We start from the raw sequence: 20754 nt of genomic DNA, 5'->3' as shown, positions 1-20754 counted from the left end.
GGCAACCAGTGCTGCAAGTGCTGGAACGACCTTGTCGGATCCGCCAGAGTAAGTATTACATTTACTACATTTACTTATATATTTATATAATGTGATTTGTAAGTGTGATGATTGATTAAAATCAGTTGTGATGTCTTGCACTTATACTGGGAATGTTTTACTCAAAGCCTACATTTACGGTGTACATCTTTAGGTAAAGAATTATAATTATCATAATAATCATGATTACATCTGTCGGTTATGTGTTGTATCAGTCTCTGTGACAATACCTAGCAATGATCTCATGCAATGATCTCATGCCATGTCGTGCTGGTGTTAGTTTTTACAGAAGAAGCTTTCAAAGAATAGGGCCTAGCAGAGGCGAATAGGTGGCGGGTCACCAGTCATCATCGGCCTCGCCGACATCGAGGAGCGGGTGCTGGCACTAGTGGGGATCCACCCCCGGTCGGCCATGCATGCAGCTGCAGTACCTGATGTGATGCCACGTGAGTAAAGTATACACCATTGCGTGATGTAAAGTCAATAGATGCCACACTCACTGATATCCGACCAATAATATATGATAGATGATTGATCAAAGTGTACTCTAAATAATGATGGCCTCATGAGAATCATTGCAATGCAGAATTTGGTCATGGTCATGAAATGTGATGAAGGTGATGATTTTGATAGTGGTGGTGCTTTTGTCGTGCATATGCTGTGTGTAACGTGGGAATCGCCTTGTGACCTGAGCACCCCCTTCTCCTCTAATAACCTCAGTTATGTTTTGCCAGCAGCCAGCAGCGCGTCTCCATGCAACACCACCAAGCCCAGAAACTGGGGGTGTGGGCTGGAGTCGCCAGGCGATCGTGCATCTGGTGCTGAGGAGCCCTGATTCTCGCCCGTGGAGCTGTTGGGTGCCTTCTCCACTGATGAGAGTGCGGATTTTGAGGAGCCTGCATCGCCAAGCTCCATAATGCAGTCGACATCCATGACATCTAGTGCTCCTGCGGTCATTCCCTCCTCGACCGTGGAGGTACCGGGTCCAAGCACCTTGCTGCAGGGCACCCGAAGTTTCTCCAGGACGGCGCTGATGACGCGGAGGTTAGTTCATAAGAACATAAGAACATTAGAAATAGGAGCAGGAGTAGGCCATACAGCCCCTTGAGCCTGTCCCGCCATTCAATACGATCATGGCTGATCCGATCATGGACTCAGGTCCACTTCACTGCCCGCTCTCCATAACCCCTTATCCCCTTATCGTTTAAGAAACTGTCTATTTCTGTCTTAAATTTATTCAATGTCCCAGCTTCCAAAGCTCTCGGAGGCAGTGAATTCCACAGATTTACAACCCTCTGAGAGAAAACATTTCTTCTCATCTCAGTTTTAAATGGGCAGCCCCTTATTCTAAGATTATGCCCTCTAGTTCTAGTCTCTCCTATGAGTGGAAAGATCCTCTCTGCATGCACCTTGTCAACCCCCCTCATAATCTTTCGATAAGATCACCTCTCATTCTTCTGAATTCAAATGAGTAGAGGCTCAACCTACTCAACCTTTCCTCATAAGTCAACCCCCTCATCTCCGGAATCAACCTAATGAACCTTCTTTGAACTGCCTCCAAAGCAAGTATATCCTTTTGTAAATATGGAAACCAAAACTGCATGCGGTATTCCAGGTGTGGCCTCACCAATACCTTGTATAGTTGTAGCAAGACTTCTCTGCTTTTGTACTCCATCCCCTTTGCAATAAAGGCAAAGATTCCATTGGCCTTCCTGATCACTTGCTGTACCTGCATACTATCCTTCTGTGTTTCATGCAGGTCTGCTCCACGAGCGGCAGATCTGAGCGGGGACATGGTACACTTGTCCAGGAGGAGTGTTGACATAGGTCAGTGGATCCTACAAACAATGGGGGGCATATCCCAACAGATGGCCAGCATGTCCGCCACCATAAGCAAGTACGTGCCGCGGATGGCAGAGGCCCTGGAGGTGATAGCCAGGAACACTGGTGGCAGAGGCCTCCCAGTGGTCCCGGAGTGCGGCACTTGACCCCAAGGTGCCGCACCCCTATTTCCAATGACACATGAGAGCCAGGAGGAAGATCTTGTTTCTGGCTCAGAGCACATTCCCACCTCGGGACTGTCCTCTCCTCTATCCGTCCAAGCAATGGTTCTGTCGCCATCCCCCCCAATGAAGCAGCGCCTGAGGAGCTCCTCGGTCAGCCGGCTTGAAGTCAGGAGGGGAAGAGGTGGAGGTGGGGAGGAGAAGTGCGGGAGGGAAAGGAAAGTGAGGTGCATGGCTGCAGGTGTTGTCTTGGTCACAGTATTTTTATGTTGTTGCTGCTATTTTGTTGGGAGGTTTGGGGGGAGGGGGGCACCTTGTTTTTTTGCATTTGTGTTCTGTTTATGAAGTGTTGTTGGAAATGTTTAACATTTAATGAATTATATAAATGTTATTAATTTGTTGTGGGGTGGGGTGGGTTGTTTTTTTACAGTTATAATTATGATTTTATGCCAATGTTCCCATTAAATGTTTTTTATTTAACATAACCTTGTTGCACATTGTCTCAGATAGCTGCACCGTTACACACTGGTGATTCCTTAACATGAAAGGGGATAATTCAACCTCACTTGAATCAACTTAAACTTTAATCGCTTCTCGGCCTTTTGGCTAAGATCATGCGCAACTGACCTGACACGGGAGTAACCATGACCCCAACGTGGTTCTCCCTGGATCAGGAAGGTGATTCTCCTATGCTTTTTGGAAATAGGAGGTGGGTGGGGTGGCTTGACCCATCCACCTCCACGGAGGTGTGTGGGGGGCCTGACCCATCCACCTCCATGGCACGAACCTGGTATTGCAGTACTTCCAGGAACGGTGCTTGGGCTCTAGGCCTTTTGGCTAAGAGCATTGGCGCAGGATGATCCTTGATGTGTGCAAGGTGACCTCTGGCGTTTGTGATCTGACAAAGAATTGGAAAGATTGGCAACGAATAAAAAAAAAAACTTAAACTTTAACTGTCACCAAGGTAATGCACACCATTCATGTATGAGCTGCAGACATAGCAGTCTTGGAGCTTTGTAAATACCACCAACATTATTTCAAGCAAAGCGTTCATTTATGAGCTGCTGACGTAAGAGCCTTGCAGCTATGTAGCCACCACAGGCCCTTTCCTGCAGTCTAGAGGGGCCGGGGGCATGTTTTCATCATCAGCCTGATTGTCTGGCCCGAGGTCAGCGTCCACCAATCGTCCTCCTCTTCCTCTCCCTCCTGAGGTGGACTGGCAGTCCCTTCTGGCAATTCTTATCTCCTCCTGATGGCCAAGTTGTGCAGCATGGAGCACACCACCATGAATTGTAACTCGCCTCCTGAGTGGTCCAGGCATCTAAAGTGCAGCTTAAGCACTGTAATGGTATTCTCGACGATATTGCGTGTGGCTCTGTGGCTCTTGTTGTATTACTTCTCGCTTCTGTGTGGGTGGTATGTAGGGGGGTCATCAGCCCGGTGGAGAGGCAATATCCTTTGTCACCAAGCATCCAGCATTGCCCTTGTGGCTGACTGGTAAACATGTCAGATACAGTGCTCTCACGCAGGATGTGAGCATCATGGGTGTGCCTGGAAATTTTGCATTTACTGCCATTATAATTTGCTGGCGGTCGACAACGAGTTGCACATTCAGGGAGTGGAATCCCTTTCGGTTCTGAAAAACCTCTGCACCCTGAAAAGGTGCTCGCATCGTGATGTGCGTACAGTCTATTGCTCCCTGCACCTTGGGGAAGTTTGCAATTCTGGAAATTCCTGGAACCGTCTCAGTCTGTGTCTCCCTGGTCATAGGGAAGCTGATAAAGTCCATCCTGCCTGCGTACAGGGCTTTAGTGAACAGTCTAATGCAGCAATGTGTGGCATGCTGATATATAGCTCAAATGTCGCTAGCTGAGGCCTGAAAGGAACCCGATGCATAGAAGGCAAGTGCCGCAGTGACCTTGACCTCGGCGGACAGTGCAGTCCTGATGGTGTTGGCAGGCTGCACATCTCCCCTAATGAGCTGGCATATCTCACTGATAACCTATTTCCAGAAGCGCAGTCTCCTAAGGCACATGTTATCGGACAAGTTCAGATAACACCGCTTCTCCCTGTAAGTACGTGGGGTGTAAGGTCTCGTCCTCCTCAGCAGTCTGCGACCTCTTTGATTGGGCACATAATGCTCTTGAATATACTTTCTGCATCTCTAGTCTGCAGCATGTGTGTAGTCATCAAGAGAGGCTGAGAAATTACAGGTCCCATTGCAATCACAATCAGTATTATACCTATTGTTCACAAACAATAAATTTACCTACTAAAACACCTAAAATAACTTCAAATCGTCCACAGTATGATAAGATGTTTGTTCAGATGTTCAAATCACCTTAAAAGAACTGTATAGTACATCAAAACTCCCCAGAAGTTGAAGCAGCCTTTTATATGAACCAACCTCCGATTTACAAAATGGCATCTATACCGCTGGGTTTAGTTCAGGTGAGAGCAACTTTTTTTTAGTGGGCTTTTTGGCAAGCGATATTTTCAGCGATATGTGTGCGAGGTGCCGAAAGTAACGTTCAGCGATATTATGGGTGTTAGTTTCGCCCATTCTGATCTTTACGGCAAAAGAATGTGGCCAGACAGTATTATTATTTCTCGCCGTTATCTACATGCCGCAAGCAACGCTTGGCGATATTACGGGCGTTACTTTCGCCCATTCTGATTTTTACGCCGAAAAAGATTGGGCGGGCGATATTATTATTTCTCGGCATTAAGTACATGCCGAAAGTAACACTGGGCGATAAGTGAGCGATACATGGGTGTTAGTTTCCATTTTGTTGCTAAATGGGTGATATCTGGGCGTTATACCTCATCTCAGCGTTAAAATGGACGTTAAGTGGACGGTATCGATGGAAAAAAAGTGGAAGGTCTAGCCCATAATCATTTATCACACTTGCGCATCTCCTTATAACCCCTCTTATGCAAGCCCATTCTCGAACTATGCTGCAGTGTCTCCCCTGTGGCTGCTTATGGGTCTGGGAAGACTGCTGTGTTTCAGGTGTCAAAACTGCAGATATCCTTCCAGGACGCCCTCGACCCGCTTTGGCCCTGGAAATGCTAGCTGCAGACTGGGCAGCACCTTCCTCAGTGCGTTCAGACGGCTTTGGCTCGGGCGATTCCATGCTTGTTGGCAATGGCAGTGACAGGACTGGGGTCAGGACTGCTGTGATCCTGAGAGAGCACATCATCAACCTGGTCCGAGGAGCCTGCGCCACTCCGCGGGGGCAGGCCCTCACCATCGCCACCAATCTGAGGGAGCACAGGTTGGTGGGGTGGCGCAACACCGGAAGGTTCCCCGTGGACGGTGGTGAACCCAGCCACGATGGCAACAATCAGATCTCGCATGGCATCCAGCTGAAACCGCATAAGAGCAGTTACAGTCTTGAGGCCACCAGAGATGACAGCAATAAAACGCTCCGTGGCCAGTTGCCCAGAGTGTATAAAAGCATTCTGAGCTGCCATCCTCTCCAAAGCAGCACCGATACACTCGTTCTCTTGCGCCTGTGCTGATATGGCAGCTGTCACATCATCAATGAGTTGCAGCATCACAGCTGGACGTGCATGGTCACTCTGGGAGTCCACCATCGTCTGCACACTGGCAATGATAGGCTCCATGGTGTGCACAGAGCTGTCCACAATGCGGGAGGCGGACTCCTCCACGCTCCTGGCCACTTGCGGCAGGCTCTCGGGCACCCTTGCCATTGCCCCCAACATCTGGGAATGCATGGCCTCGACCCTTCTCTCATAAGCCCCGGCATCGATGGGCTCGTCTGAGTCCTCTTCAGCAAAACTCCCGCGCGAACGCACCCCCCGGCAAGATGGCACCCGAGGTTGCCGTGTCCCTTCACAATGCTGAAGCCCGCTAGGTCCCTGTGCATTATCCAGTGCAGACCCCTCTGTTAAATCTATCATTCCCGACTGCATACTCCTAGCATCTGAGCTAGCGCGTGCAAATGTAGGAAGCAGTGACACGGTGCTGGCAGCACTGACCCCTCTTCCTCAGCCTCATCGGACATGGTACCAACAGAGGGAGTGGCTTCTAGGGTGTCATCATGGCTTTCGCTCCCAATTGCCTCCAGGATGTCATCCTGGCTATGGCTCCCAGTGGCCTCCTTCCCTCCATAGTATCAATGAGTGTCTCTGTTGTGTATGGAGAAAGAGTCAGACTGAACACTCTCAAAGTTAAGTGTGACCTTAGTCTTTTATTGCAGGTTTCCAGCGTGCTTCTCCAACCCGTGAAGCCTCCTTAAATACCTGTGCTCACAAGGGATTATAGGATCTCTTGGGACTCAAGGGGATGAGCCCTCTGGTGGCTGTACAGAGTAAATACAAGTATACATATATAACAACACTTCCCCACCAAGTCAATAGTGTAACTATTTACAATGTGAGTCGATCTGGGGCCCTTCTTGCCCTGGTTGATCATAGCGGGGTGAAAGCTGGTGTTGTTGAATCATTTGTTGGGCCCTCGCTGGGCTGCTGTGCAGCTGGCCTTGCTGGGCTCCTTGCTGTGTTGGGCCCTGCTGGGCTGCTGTGGATGATGGGTTCTGCTTCGTGGTCAACCGTGGTGCCGGTTGCCACTGGTGTGTATTTTGGGGGATCAAAAAAGGTAGAGTCCAAGGTGGGTTGCTCAGGATAGTCCGTGAATCTGAGTTTGATTTGGTCCAAGTGTTTCCGGTGAAGGAGTCCATTTGAAAGTTTGACCCGAAACACCCTGCTTCCCTCTTTGGTCACGACAGTGCCGGGAAGCCACTTGGGACCTTGTCCATAATTTAATACAAATACAGGATCGTTGATTTCAATCTCGCGTGACACATTTGCGATATCATGGTATGCACTTCGTTGAGGCTGCCTGCCCTCTACCTGTTCATGTAAATCAGGGTGAACTAACGAGAGCTTTGTCTTAAGTGCTCTTTTCATGAGCATTTCAGCAGGTGGGATCCCAGTGAGTGAGTGGGGTCCCGTGCGGTAGCTAAGCAGGACCCGGGATAGGCGAGTCTGCAGTGAGCCTTCAGTTACCCTCTTGAAGCCTTGCTTAATGGTTTGCACTGCTCTCTCTGCCTGACCATTGGGCGCTGATTTAAACGGGGCAGATGTAACATGTTTGATCCCGTTATGGGTCATGAATTCTTTGAACTTAGCACTGGTAAAACATGGCCCATTGTCGCCCACCAGGACATTGGGTAGGCCATGTGAGGCAAACATGGCCCGCAGGCTTTCAGTAGTGGCAGCGGACGTGCTAGCCGACATTATCTCGCATTAAATCCACTTGGAGTACGCGTCAACAGCCACAAGGAACATTTTACCCAAGAACGGGCCTGCATAGTCAACGTGTACCCTAGACCACGGCTTGGAGGGCCAAGACCATAAACATAGCGGTGCCTCCCTGGGTACATTGCTTAACTGCGAGCATGTATTACATCTGTGAACGCAGGACTCTAAGTCCGCATCGATACCGGGCCACCACACGTGGGATCTGGCTATCGCTTTCATCATTACGATGCCTGGATGGGTACTGTGGAGGTCATTGATGAAGGTGTCTCTGCCCTTCTTGGGGACCACTACTCGATTGCCCCACAGAAGGCAGTCTGGCTGTATAGACATTTCATCTTTGTGTTGCTGGAACGGCTTTATCTCTCGCTGCTTTTCTACTGGGACACTGGACCAGCTCCCGTGAAGCACACAGCTTTTGACTGGAGACAATAAGGGGTCCTGCCTTGTCCAGGTTTTGATCTGCCGGGCAGTGACGGGTGATTGCTCACTCTCAAATGCTTCGATAACCATGGCTAGATCTGTGGGCAATGGCAGTCTACTGAGAGCATCTGTGCCAAGCCTGTGGCGGATGGCGTAGTTGTATGCGGACAACGTGAGCGCCCATCTCTGGATGTGGGCTGATGTGTTGGTATTTATCCGTTTACTCTCAGAGAACAGGGATATAAGTGGCTTATAGTCAGTTTCCAATTCGAATTTTAGCCCAAACAGGTATTGATGTTTTTTTTTACCCCATAGACACATGCTAATGCTTCTTTCTCAATCATGCTGTAGGCTCTCTCAGCCTTAGACAGACTCCTGAATGCATAAGCAACCGGTTGCAGTTTCCCAAAATCATTAGCTTGTTGCAATGCACACCTCTCGCCATATGACGACGCATCACATGCTAGTACCAAATGCTTACATGGATCATACAACACAAGCAATTTGTTTGAGCATAACAATTTTCTCGCTTTTACAAAGGCATTTTCTTGGCTTTTGCCCCAAACCCATTCGCCCCCTTTTCGTAGTAAGACATGTAGTGGTTCTAACAGTGTGCTGAGACCCGGTAAGAAGTTACCAATGTAGTTCAGGAGTCCCAGAAACGACCGCAGCTCCGTCACGTTCTGTGGCCTCGGTGCGTTCTCGATTGCCTCCATCTTCGCATTGGTGGGCCTGATGCCGTCCACTGCAATCCTCCTTCCCAGGAACTCCACTTCAGATGCCAGTAAAACGCACGTCGAGCGTTTTAACCTGAGCCCCACGTTGTTGAGTCGACTAAGAACCTCCTCCAGGTTCTGCAGATGCTCGACTGTGTTCCGACCTATGACCAAGATGTCGTCCTGGAAGACCACAGTGTGCGGGACCGACTTCAGTAAGCTTTCCATGTTTCTCTGGAATATCGCCGCTGCCAATCGGATTCCAAACGGTCATCTCTTATAAACAAAAAAACCTTTGTGCATGTTGATGCAGGTGAGACCCTTCGATGATTCCTCCAGCTCCTGCATCATCCAGGCTGAAGTCAAGTCCAGCTTCATGAAAGTCTCCTCCTGCCAGCATTGCAAAGAGGTTGTTGGCCTTTGGTAGTGGGTATTGGACCTGCAGGGAGAAACGATTGATAGCTACTTTGTAATCGCCACAGATTCTGACGGTGCCATCTTCCTTGAGGACTGGGACGATAGGACTGACCCACTTGTTGAAATCGATCGGGGAAATTATGCCCTCTCTTTGCAGCCGGTCCAGCTTGATCTCTACCCTTTCTCTCATCATGTACGGTACTGCTCTCGCCTTGTGATGGATGGGTCGTGCCCCCGGAATTAGGTAGAACTGCACTTTTGCTCCTTGGAATTTCCCGATGTCTGGTTCGAACAGCGAAAGAAATTTGGTTAAGACCTGAGCACATGAAGTGTCGTCAGCGGGCAATAGCGCTCAGACGTCGTCCCAGTTCCATCATATCTTTCCCAGCCAGCTCCTGCCGAGCAGCGTGGGACCATCACCTGGTACCACCCAGAGTGGTAGCTTGTGCACCGCTCCATCGTAGGAGACCTTTATGGTAGCACTGCCGATTACAGGAATCGGTTCTTTCATGTAAATTCTTAGTTTCGTTGCGAACTGGAGTTAAGAATGACCTTGAGGCCTTGTTGCACCGCATCCTTTCGAAAGTCTTTTTGCCCATGGTGGACTGGCCAGCTCCATTGACACCGGGAGTCCATTTCGTTCAACATTCAGCATTATGGGGGGACAATTCGTGGTGAATGTGTGCACCCCATATACCTCTACCTCCTCGATCTGAGGCTCTGGTTCGTTGTGATCCTCCGTGGTTCTTCCACCTCTGCAACATGGTGGTTTGCAGGTTTAACAGGCTTTGCAGCTCACCTGCACACTCATTGGAGGTGTCCCATTGTTCCACAGCCCTTGCAAACGTACTCTTTGAATCGGCATGAATGGATACGATGATCACCCCCGCAGCGCCAACAAGGTATTAATGGCCTTGCATTCATCACCATTGATGGTGAACTCTGAGACATCTGCAGACGTGTAGCTGCAGGTATGTGTGATCTGCCCTGTACGTTACAATTCGAAAACAACATCACTTTGTTCGCAGTACTTGTAGTAGCACTTGTGTGCTGAGAGATTTGCTTCGTATTGTCTCTGGTGGCAATGAATGCCTGGGCTATCACTATGGCCTTACTCAAGGTTGGGGTCTCTGCAGTCAAAAGTTTGCGAAGTATGGTTTCGTGGCCAATGCCAAGTACAAAAAAGTCTCTAAGCATGTGCTCCAAATGTCATTCAAATTCACAATATTCTGCAAAGCGTCTTAGCTCGGCGACATAACTCGTCACTTCCTGGCCTTCAGACCTTTTGTAGGTGTAGAACCGGTACCTCGCCATCAGAACGCTTTCCTTCGGGTTCAAGTGCTCTCGGACCAGTGTGCACAAATCGTCATACGATTTCTCCGTGGGTTTCGTTGGAGTGAGCAGATTCTTCATGAGGTCATACGTTGGTGCCCCACAGACAGTGAGGAGATCGTCCTTCGTTTGGCAGCGCTCTCTTCCCCATCTAGCTCATTGGCCATGGAGTATTGGTCGAGTCGCTCCACAAAAGTTTCCCAAATTTCTCCAGGATGTCCACTGTTCTCTGCATCTTTGGGTTCGCTATCTGTATCTCATTGCCAGTTGTTGTGTATGGAGAAAAAGTCAGACTGAACACTGTGAGCTCAAAATAAAGTGTGACCTTAGTCTTTTATTGCAGGTTTCCACAGTGCTTCTCCAACCTGTGAAGCCTCCTTAAATACCTGTGCTCCCAAGGGATTATGGGATCCCTTGGCACACCAGGGGATGAGCCCTCTGGTGGCTGTACAGAGTAAATACAGGTATACATACATAACAGTCTCGAATTTCGCTTCAAAAAATCTGGTGGCCCTCCTTGCTCCTCCTGCATTTGCCATTCCTTCAAATCAAACTGATTCCCTGCTCAGGGCTTAGCTGCAAACCCTGCCCTTTAAGAAGGCCAATGAGCAGCTGGCTCAGTAGCAGCAAATCAGCACCAACTGAATTTTGTGGCCCAATCAACCACTCCGCACCCACACCGCTGCAAACAGTCCATTCCCGCCACCAGTACCGCTCTGCATCTTTTTTCAGTAAAAATGCTGAATTTCACTCCAAAGGCCTCTGCATCCTTTGCAGTGGTAATGAATGGCAAAAAAACGGTAGGTGCGCCCTGTTTCAGGTGGAGGAGAATTTCTACCCCATAACAGTACAAAAGCTAGGAAATTCTGCTAAATCTATAAAAAAACACACGAGTTCGGCCCCAGCTGGAGAACTGTGTCCAATTCTGGGCATCATATTTAAGAAAGGACGTGAAGACTTTGAAGATGGTATAAAAGAGATTTAATAGAATGATTCTGGGGGTGAGGGAATACAGTTATGTGGATAGACTGGAGAAACTGAGATTGTTCTCCTTAGAGCAGAGAAGGGCAAGGGGAGATTTGATAGAGGTGTTTAAAATCATGAGGGGCTTAGATAGAGTAAATAAAAATAAACTTTTTCCAATGGCTGAATGGTTGGTAACCAAAGGGCACAGATTTAAGATGATTGGCAAAATTAACAGAGGCGACATGAAGGAAAACTTTTTTATGCAACAAATGGTTAGGATTTGGAATGCGCTGCTAATAGGGTGGTTGAAATAGATTCAATAGTAACCTTCAAAAGGAAATTGGATGAATATTTGAAGGAGAAAGAAAATGCAGGAATAGGGGGAAAGAGCAGGAGAGCGGGACTAACTGGATTGCGCTTCGAAAGAACCTGTGCAGACTCAATAGGTTGAATAGTCTCCTTCTGTGCTGTACTATTCTATGATTCTATGCACAACTTCTAGTAGCTGCAAGAACATGCATCCCCTCTTTGTAGTGGAGTGTAGTTCACTCACAATAAATATGTTGCGGATACATGTGCAGGACATGTGCCTAATAAAACAAGTGATGTTCGGTCTTCACCTGGAACTGGTGATATAGCAGGCAGTCTGAGGCCTGTTTTTGGAGAACTACTGAACACATAACTAACCCTTCAGCACAACAACTCGCACATTGGCCATGAGAGCTCCACTGCAACCAACACAACCTCCAGTATGCAGGACCGCTCTCCAGTCCCACAGTCTAACTATCCCTCAGAACCCAGGAACAAATGGGCTGCCTCCTGCTGCAGACAATCTGATGTTGTTGTACATTTTTCCCATAGGCACTATACAGTCAAGACAAGTAGTGACTCCACGAACTGTGTGGGAATGTCCACTCATAAGTGTGTGATTATGCATCTAAATGTAAAATGACTTCTAAATGTATGTGAGGGGAGTGTACATAAGGGGAACAGATGGGGAGTCTAGGACTAGGGGGCATAAGAATTAGAGCCCCACCTTTCAGGAGTGGAATTAGGAAACACATCTACATACAAAGGGCGGTAGAAGTTTGGAACTTTCTTCTGCAAATGGCAATTGATGCTCGATCAACTGTTAATTTTAAACCTGAGATTGATAGGTTTTTGTTAACCAAAGGTATTAAGGGAAAGCTGTGACAGGATCGGTCCAAGTCAGCATGGATTTATGAAAGGAAAATCATGCTTGGCAAATCTAATAGAATATTTGGAGGATGTAACTAGTAGAGTGGACAAGGGAGAACCAGTGGATGTGGTGTATTTGGACTTTCAAAAGGCTTTTGACAAGGTCCCACACAAGAGATTAGTGTGCAAAATTAAAGCACATGATATTGGGGGTAATGTATTGATGTGGATAGAGAACTGGTTGGCAGACAGGAAGCAAAGAGTAGGAATAAACGGGTCCTTTTTAGAATGGCGGGCAGTGACGAGTGGGGTACCACAGGGCTCAGTGCTGGGACCCCAGCTATTTACAATATACATTAATGATTTCGACAAAGGAATTGAGTGTAATATCTCCAAATTTGCAGATGATACTAAGCTGGGTGGCGGTGTGAGCTGTGAGGAGGATGCTAAGAGGCTGCAGGGTGACTTGGACAGATTAGGTCAGTGGGCAAATACATGGCTGATGCAGTGTAATGTAGATAAATGTGAGGTTATCCACTTTGGTGGCAAAAACAGGAAGACAGAATATTATCTGAATGGTGACAGATTAGGAAAAGGGGAGGTACAATGAGACCTGGGTGTCTTGGTACATCAGTCATTGAAAGTAGGCATGCAGATACAGCAGGCGGTGAAGAAGGCAAAAGGCATGTTGGCCTTCATAGTGAGAGGATTTGAGTATAGGAGCAGGGAGGTCTTACTGCAGTTGTACAGGGCCTTGGTGAGGCCACACCTTGAATATTGTGTACAGTTTTGGTTTTCTAAGCTGAGGAAGGACGTTCTCTCCATCTCGCTCTCGCTCTCGCCTTTTCTCTCTCTCTCTCTCTCTCTCTCGCCTTCTCTCTCTGTCTCTCTCTCTTTCTCTCTCTCTCTCTCTCTCATTTTCTCTCTCTCTCTCTCTCTCTCGCCTTCTCTCTCCCTCTCTCTCTCTCTCGCCTTCTTTCTCTCTCTCTCTCTGTCTCTCACCTTCCCCAACATCGGGAACATTTTTCCTGCATCTAACCAATCCCGTCAGAATTTGATATGTTTCGATGAGATCCCCTATCATTCTTCTAAATTCGATTGAATATAAGCCGAGTCGATCCAGTCTTTCTTCATATGTCAGTCCTGTCATCTCGGGAATCAGTCTGGAGGATCTTCGCTGCACTCCCTCAATAGCAAGAACGTCCTTCCTCAGATTAGAAGACCAAAACTGTACACAATATTCAAGGTGTGGCCTCACCAAGGCCCTGTACAACTATAGTAAGACCTCCCTTCTCCTATACTCAAATCCTCTCGTTATGAAGGCCAACATGCCATTTGCCTTCTTCACCGCCTGCTGTAACTGCATGCCAACTTTCAATGACTGATGTACCATGACACCCAGGTCTCGTTGCACCTCCCCTTTTCCTAATCTGTCAACATTCAGATAATATTCTGCCTTCCTGTTTTTGCCACCAAAGTGGATAACCTCACATTTATCCACATTATACTGCATCTGCCATATATTTGCCCACTCACCTAACCTGTCCAAGTCATCCTGCAACCTCTTAGCATCCTCCTCACAGCTCACACTGCCACCCAGCTTAGTGTCATCTGCAAACTTGGAGATATTACATTCAATTCCTTCGTCTGAATCATTAATGTATATTGTAAATAGCTGGGGTCCCAGCACTGAACCTTGTGGCACTCCACTAGTCACTGCCTGCCATTCTGAAAAGGACCCATTTATTCCTACTCTTTGCTTCCTGTCTGCCAACCACATCAGTACATTACCCCCAATACCATGAGCTTTAATTTTGCACACTTGTGTGGGACCTTGTCAAAAGCCTTTTCAAAGTTTAAATACACCACATCTACTGGCTCCCCCTTGAACACTCTACTAGTTACATCCTCAAAAAATTCTAGAAGATTTGTCAAGCATGATTTACCTTTCATAAATCCATGCTGACTTGGACCGGTCCTGTCACTGCTTTCCAAATGTACTGCTATTACATCTTTAATAATTGATTCCAACATTTTCCCCACCACCGATGTCAGGCTGACTGGTCTATAATTCCATGTTTTCTCGCTCTCTTTGTTTTAAAAAGTGGGGTTACATTAGCTATCCTCCAGTCCAAAGGGACTGATCCAGAGTCTATAGAATGTTGGAAAATGACCACCAATGCATCCACTATTTCTAGGGCCACTTCCTTAAGTACTCTGGGATGCAGACTATCAGACCCTGGGGATTTATCGGCCTTCAATCCCATCAATTTCCCTAACACAATTTGCTGACTAATAAGGATTTCCTTTAGTTCCTCCTTCTCGCTAGACTCTCGGTCCCCTAGTATTTCCGGAAGGTAATTTGTGCCTTCCTTAGTGAAGTATTTGTTCAATTGGTCTGTCATTTCTTTGTTCCCCATTATAAATTCACCTGATTCTGACTGTAAGGGACCTACATTTGTCTTCACTAATTTTTTTCTCTTCACGGAATGGCCACATAAAGTTCCCCATGACCGCCCAGGCAATGCATGACAGGGCTGTGGGCTTCTCCAGGATTGCTGGCTTCCCAAAGGTACAGGGCTGCATTGATTGTACCCACATCGCCTTGCGAGCATCTTTGGAAGATTCCGAGATGTACAGGAACAGAAAAGGCTTCCACTCCATGAATGTGCAGCTCGTCTATGATGACATGCATTGCATCATGGCAGTTGACGCGAGATACCCTGGGAGCACCGATGATGCGTTCATCCTACGCAAGAGCGCTACATCTGCCATATTTCAGCAGAGGGCAGAAGAGCAGAGCCGGCTTCTGGGAGACAAAGGTTATGGCCTCGCCACCTGTGTTATGGCACCCCTACGCGTGACCCGGACAGAAACTGACCGGGCTTACAACATGTCACATATTGCGATGCACAGCATAATAGAGAGGACCATTGGCACCTTGAAGTAGCATTTCCGATGCCTGGACCATTCCGGAGGCTATTTGCAATATTCCCCTGAGATTGTCGGTCAGTTCACTGCTGTTTGCTCCATGCTGCACAACGTAGCCATCATGAGGTAGCAGCAGCTGGTAGTAGAAGACCTACCTGAGGTGAGAGTGGCTGATGATGGTGAGAAAGATGCAGATGACGAGGAGGAGGTGGAGGACGAGGAAGACATGTAACTACCTGAGCCCGGACCATGTTTACTGTTTGGACATGTTCCGTAATGTTATGTTGTGTTAATGGAACAAATAATGTAAATTATTTTTCTTTCGTTCAAAATGTTGCGATAATAATGGAACAAATAATGTACATGATTCAGTTATAACTTAAAATATATTTTATTCAAAAGTTTAACACTTCTTTGTTCTTAGCTTGAATAAAAATATTCTTGTATCAAACTTTAAAGTTTTCAGTTAAGATCACTTACAGACTTTAGGCTTACTTACAAACTTTAAGATCAATTAAAAACGTTTAAACTTGTAAATGTACATCACTTACAAAAACATTTTAATTTGAGAACAGTTACAACAGTAACAACAATAATAATAACAACAACAACTGCAAAGAACGGCTGCACCCATCTCTCCTCCACATTATTCTAAGACTGCCCGCTGAGCTTGGTCTTGGTGACTCCACCCTCATGTTCTGCAAAATATAACAGACAGACAAATGGTTAGCAGCAGAGATGGGGACAGGGTGGCATGAGTCGGCTCACACAGCGCAGGCAGCAGGCTCATTTGAAGGACCACGATGAATGATAGCACATTGCATCAACCGAAGCTGCCTGAGACATCCCCATGGACCAACGCATGGCTAGCCTGGGCAATACTTAACATTTAGCAAAGCCAGACTGTGGAATTTGCAGGACTTACCCTCTCCCTCGAGTGTGGGCCCAGCTTGTACAGTGGTGGTTGCTTTTCTCCAGGCAAGACCCATCAAAGCAGCGACCCTCTCTTCCAAGGGTTTCAGTGAGTACAGATTTGCCAGGCCTCCTCCTGTTCGAGTTCTTTCCCTTTTGTTGTCTGCCACCTTCCTCTGCAAAGGTTGTCTTTCTGCTGGGTGGGACATACAGATTGCAATTACATTGAATAAATGAAAATATTACTTCCACTAACTACTTGACCAAGGTCCTGCTACTTCTTTTTGCACTGGCCTCCAGACCTCGGGGTGGTCACCATTGCACAGTAATCTTCTGCAAGTTGGTTCCAGCATTCTTCATTTCTTTGAGTGGAACTTTTATGTGACCTCAGCTGGTGCCCAGCTCCTGCCATCTGTTCTCAATCACAGTAACTAGTGCCTCCACTTCATCCTGTAAGAAATTCTTGGTCCTTGAGCCAGGTTGCATATTGTATTGCAGTTCTGATTTTTCCACTGAGAATGAAAGTTCTCACACACAACTGGCTCTTTAAAAATGGTCAGATGCAGACCGGGAGGTATGCTGGGCATGCGTGCCCATAGCAGTCATGTCAAAAACGTTCTTTTTTTTTCGTGCATGCACAGAAGGGGGAGCATTGATTTTTCGGCGCAGACATTAGGTTCCACTCCCCGAAGCTAAAGGACAGGCTGCGTGGTGCTAATTTCAAAAAATACAATGGGGAAACTTGCTACTTATTTTTGTGGAGTAGTCGGGGCCAATAAAACAGGCATAACTCTTGCAATACGCTAAAAAGCAGCTTTGGGGAAAATTGAGCCCATGTATCTTTAACTTGCAAATGTTTTTAAGTGTTTTTATAGTCAACCAAGTGAGAGATATCATTGCTAAAAATGAACACTTCATCTTTGGGCACCCAATGATAATTACAGCATAGAAAGATGCAGAATAACGCTTCCTCTACTCTGCACCAACAATCTGCTTTAATCCTAACTTCAGAAAAGTTACTTTGGGTCGATAACTTGATTCTGACTATGCAGTATTGGGATTGTGTCTGCAGAAGTATCTGTGTTCATACTCACAAATGAACTGACCTTTTCCCAGAATTCAAGGTTAGTTCATTCTAACATTTAAATTTTGCTCCTGTTGTTTTACTCAGTGTGCACTGGGATTACACTAATGTCACGGGATGTAAACGTCTGCTGCTGCCTAGATAAGAGAAGGAACATGGGTGCTGAAGCACGGTGTTTTAGGACGAACGGTCAAGCAGGAGGCAAGTTGTAAGGCTTTAGTGGAAGGTCAGGCCCACGGTCCCACTGTCATGTATGTACATGCTGTTTGTAGCCACCAGATGGTGTAATTGTTGGAGGCCACTAAGCAGCACGCACATGGTGCTGCTCTGGTATAAAAGGCCAGCCATTTTGTGAGTTGGGCACTTTGGGCCTAAATAAAGCAGAAGCCAGGTTGTACCTTGCTTAGTTAAACAGTACTCAGTTTGAACCTTTATTGATACATAACATTTGGTGACAAGAATACAAGAATCTTTGTTTGCAAAATGAGCACGATTGGATTTTTAGAGTGATTCGTGGAGGGAGAAGATTTGGCAGACTTTGTGAGCTGTTTGAACTAGTACTTCGTGGCCAACAAATTGAAGGGGGTCGACGATGCAGATCGGCTCCAGGCCGTGTTCCTCACTGTGTGCGGTTCAAAGATCTACGGTCTGATAAAGAATCTACTCTTGCCGAGTGATTCAACAGAGAAAACGTACGAGGAGTTGTGTACATCCTTCCTGAATGTTGAATACTCCTGGATGTTGAGTTCCCAGCCTTGGTCACCCTGGGGCCACGTCTCCGTAATCCCAATGATATCATATTTGTTAATAGCGGCCTGCGCAGTTAATTCATCCAGCTTATTATGAATACTCCTCGAATTGAGGCACAAAGTCTTCAGACTTGTCTTTTAAACACAGTTTGCCACTTTAGAATTTTGTTGTAATGTGGCCCTTTTTGATTTTTGCTTTGGGTTTCTCTGCCCTTCACTTTTATTTTTCTTCTTTCTATCTTTTGCTTCTGCCCCCATTCTACTTCCCTCTGTCTCCCTGCATAGGTTCCCATCCCCCTGCCATATTAGTTTAACCCCTCCCCAACAGCACTAGCAACACTCCCCCTAGGACATTGGTTTCAGTCCTGCCCAGGTGCAGACCATCCGGTTTGTACTGGTTCCACCTCCCCCAGAACCAGCTCCAATGTCCCAGGAATTTGAATCCCTCCCTCTTGCATCATTCCTCAAGCCACGTATTCATCTTAGCTATCCTGCAATTCCTACAATTCAGAACCTAACAATTGGCAATGAGTAACAGATCACGAACTTTCATGCGGTTATGGCTGCCTTTGGTATTCTTGAGAGATTTGTTGAGAGTGATGATTGGGAAACCTTCGTTGAGCATCTTGACCAGTACTTCGTGGCCAACGAGCTGGATAAGGACAGTAACGCGATCAAGCGCAGGGCGATTTGTGGGTCCACGATATATGGCCTCATCAAAAATCTGCTAGCTCAGACGAAACCAATAGTCAAGACATATGCAGAGTTGTGCACACTGGTTCTGGAACACCTCAAGCTGAAGGAGAGCATCTTAATAACCAGGTATCACTTTTATATGCACCACCGCTCCGAGGGCCAGGACGTGGCGAGCTATGTCACCAACCTAAGACGCCTTGCGGGACCGTGTGAATTTGCTGGATTTTGGGGGAAAATGTTACGGGACTTTTTCGTGCTTGGAATCAGCCACAAGGTCATTCTTCGCAAACTGCTGCCTGCTGAATCCCTAGATCTGAGCAAGGCCCTCATGATAGCCCAGGCTTTCTTGTCCACGCACGATAACACTAAACAGATAACTTTGCAGCATCGAAGCACACTGGCAAGTACTGTGCATAAAATAACGCCTTCAACAGGCAGAACTGTACATGGCAGGGCCTATACGCCTGCAGAGGCCAGACCTCAGATGACTTAGAGTCCGCCGTGGAGCGTGAATGCGAATCCATTAACACCACGTTGGCGCTGCAGGGGTAATCATCGAGCCCATCAATGTCGATTCAAGCACTACGTGTGAAAGGGCTGTGGAACAATGGGGCACCTCCAGCGAATGTGCAAACATACTGCGACTCACCACGTGGCAGAGTCGGCAGAAGATGACCGATCCGGCGCGGATCATGCTGAACGAGTAAGAGAAGCAACTCAACCCGAGGCTGAAGAGGAAGTGTATGGGGTACACACCTTCACCACCAAAAGCCCTCCAATAATGTTTAAAGTCAAATTAAACAACATTCCAGTTTCCATGGAATTAGACACGGGGGCGAGTCAGTCAATTATGAGCCAGAAGGCTTTTGAGAAACTGTGGAGCAACAAGGCACAAGGCCAAAACTAAGCTCGAATCAAACAAAGCTGTGCACTTACACCAAAGAGCTCATACCAATCATTGGCACTGCGGCAGTTAAAGTATCGTACGATGGAGCTGTGCATGATATATCACTGCAGATTGTACCAGTTGATGGCCCAACGCTGTTCGGCAGAAGCTGGCTTGGAAAGATCCGATGGAACTGGGATGATATCAAAGCACTGTCTTCGATGGATGACGTCTCATGTGCCCAAGTGCTAAACAAATTCCCGTCGTTATTTGAGCCAGGCATCGGCAACTTCACAGCGTCAAAGTGCAGATCCATCTAGTCCCTGATGCACGGCCCGTTCAACACAAGGCCCGAGCGGTTCTGTATATGATGCGAGAGAAAGTCGAGATCGAGCTGGACAGACTTCAATGAGAGGGAATCATATCGCCAGTCGAGTTCAACGAGTGGGTCAGTCCAATTGTTCCGGTGTTTAAAAGTGATGGGATGGTCAGAATCTGCGGGGACTACAAGGTAACGATCAACCGAGTCTCGTTACAGGACCAGTACCCACTACCCAAAGCGGATAACCTGTTTGCAATGCTAGCAGGGGGGATGTCGTTCACCAAGCTAGATCTAACCTCTGCTTACATGACACAGGAGCTGGCTGATCCTTCAAAAAAATTGACGTGCATCAACACGCACAAAGGACTGTTCGTGTACCAGAGATGCCCCTTTGGGATTCGCTCAGCTGTGGCCATCTTCCAGAGGAACATGGAGAGTCTGCTGAAATCGGTTCTACACACTGTGGTGTTTCAAGACGACATCCTAATCACTGATCGCAACACCACTGAATACTTGCACAACCTGGAAGAGGTTCTAAAGCGACTGGACAGAGTGGGACTCAGGCTGAAACACTCCAAGTGTGTTTTCCTGGCGCCAGAGGTCGATTTTTTGGGGAGAAAGATTGCGCCAGACGGCATCAGACCCTCGGACTCCAAGACGGAGGCCATCAAGAATGCACCCAGACCACAGAATGTGATAGAGCTGCGTTCATTCCTGGGACTCCTCAACTATTTTGGTAACTTTCTACCGGCGTTGAGCACTTTGCTGGAACCTTTGCATTTATTGCTACGCAAGGGTGACGTCTGGGTTTGG

At 47.3% G+C, this 20754-nt stretch overlaps 1 non-coding gene across 1 annotated transcript; it reads left to right on the top strand.

Moving 5' to 3' along the window:
* The first annotated feature begins 2628 nt into the window (after positions 1–2628).
* LOC139275415 (U2 spliceosomal RNA) lies at positions 2629–2825 on the top strand. The gene has a single exon (XR_011595716.1). It is a non-coding gene; the product is annotated as a U2 spliceosomal RNA (small nuclear RNA).
* The last annotated feature ends 17929 nt before the right edge of the window (positions 2826–20754 follow it).

This window comes from Pristiophorus japonicus, chromosome 10 (genome assembly GCF_044704955.1).
Source record: "Pristiophorus japonicus isolate sPriJap1 chromosome 10, sPriJap1.hap1, whole genome shotgun sequence".
Lineage (NCBI taxonomy): Eukaryota > Metazoa > Chordata > Chondrichthyes > Pristiophoridae > Pristiophorus > Pristiophorus japonicus.
This window is presented reverse-complemented; position numbering and strand designations above follow the sequence as displayed.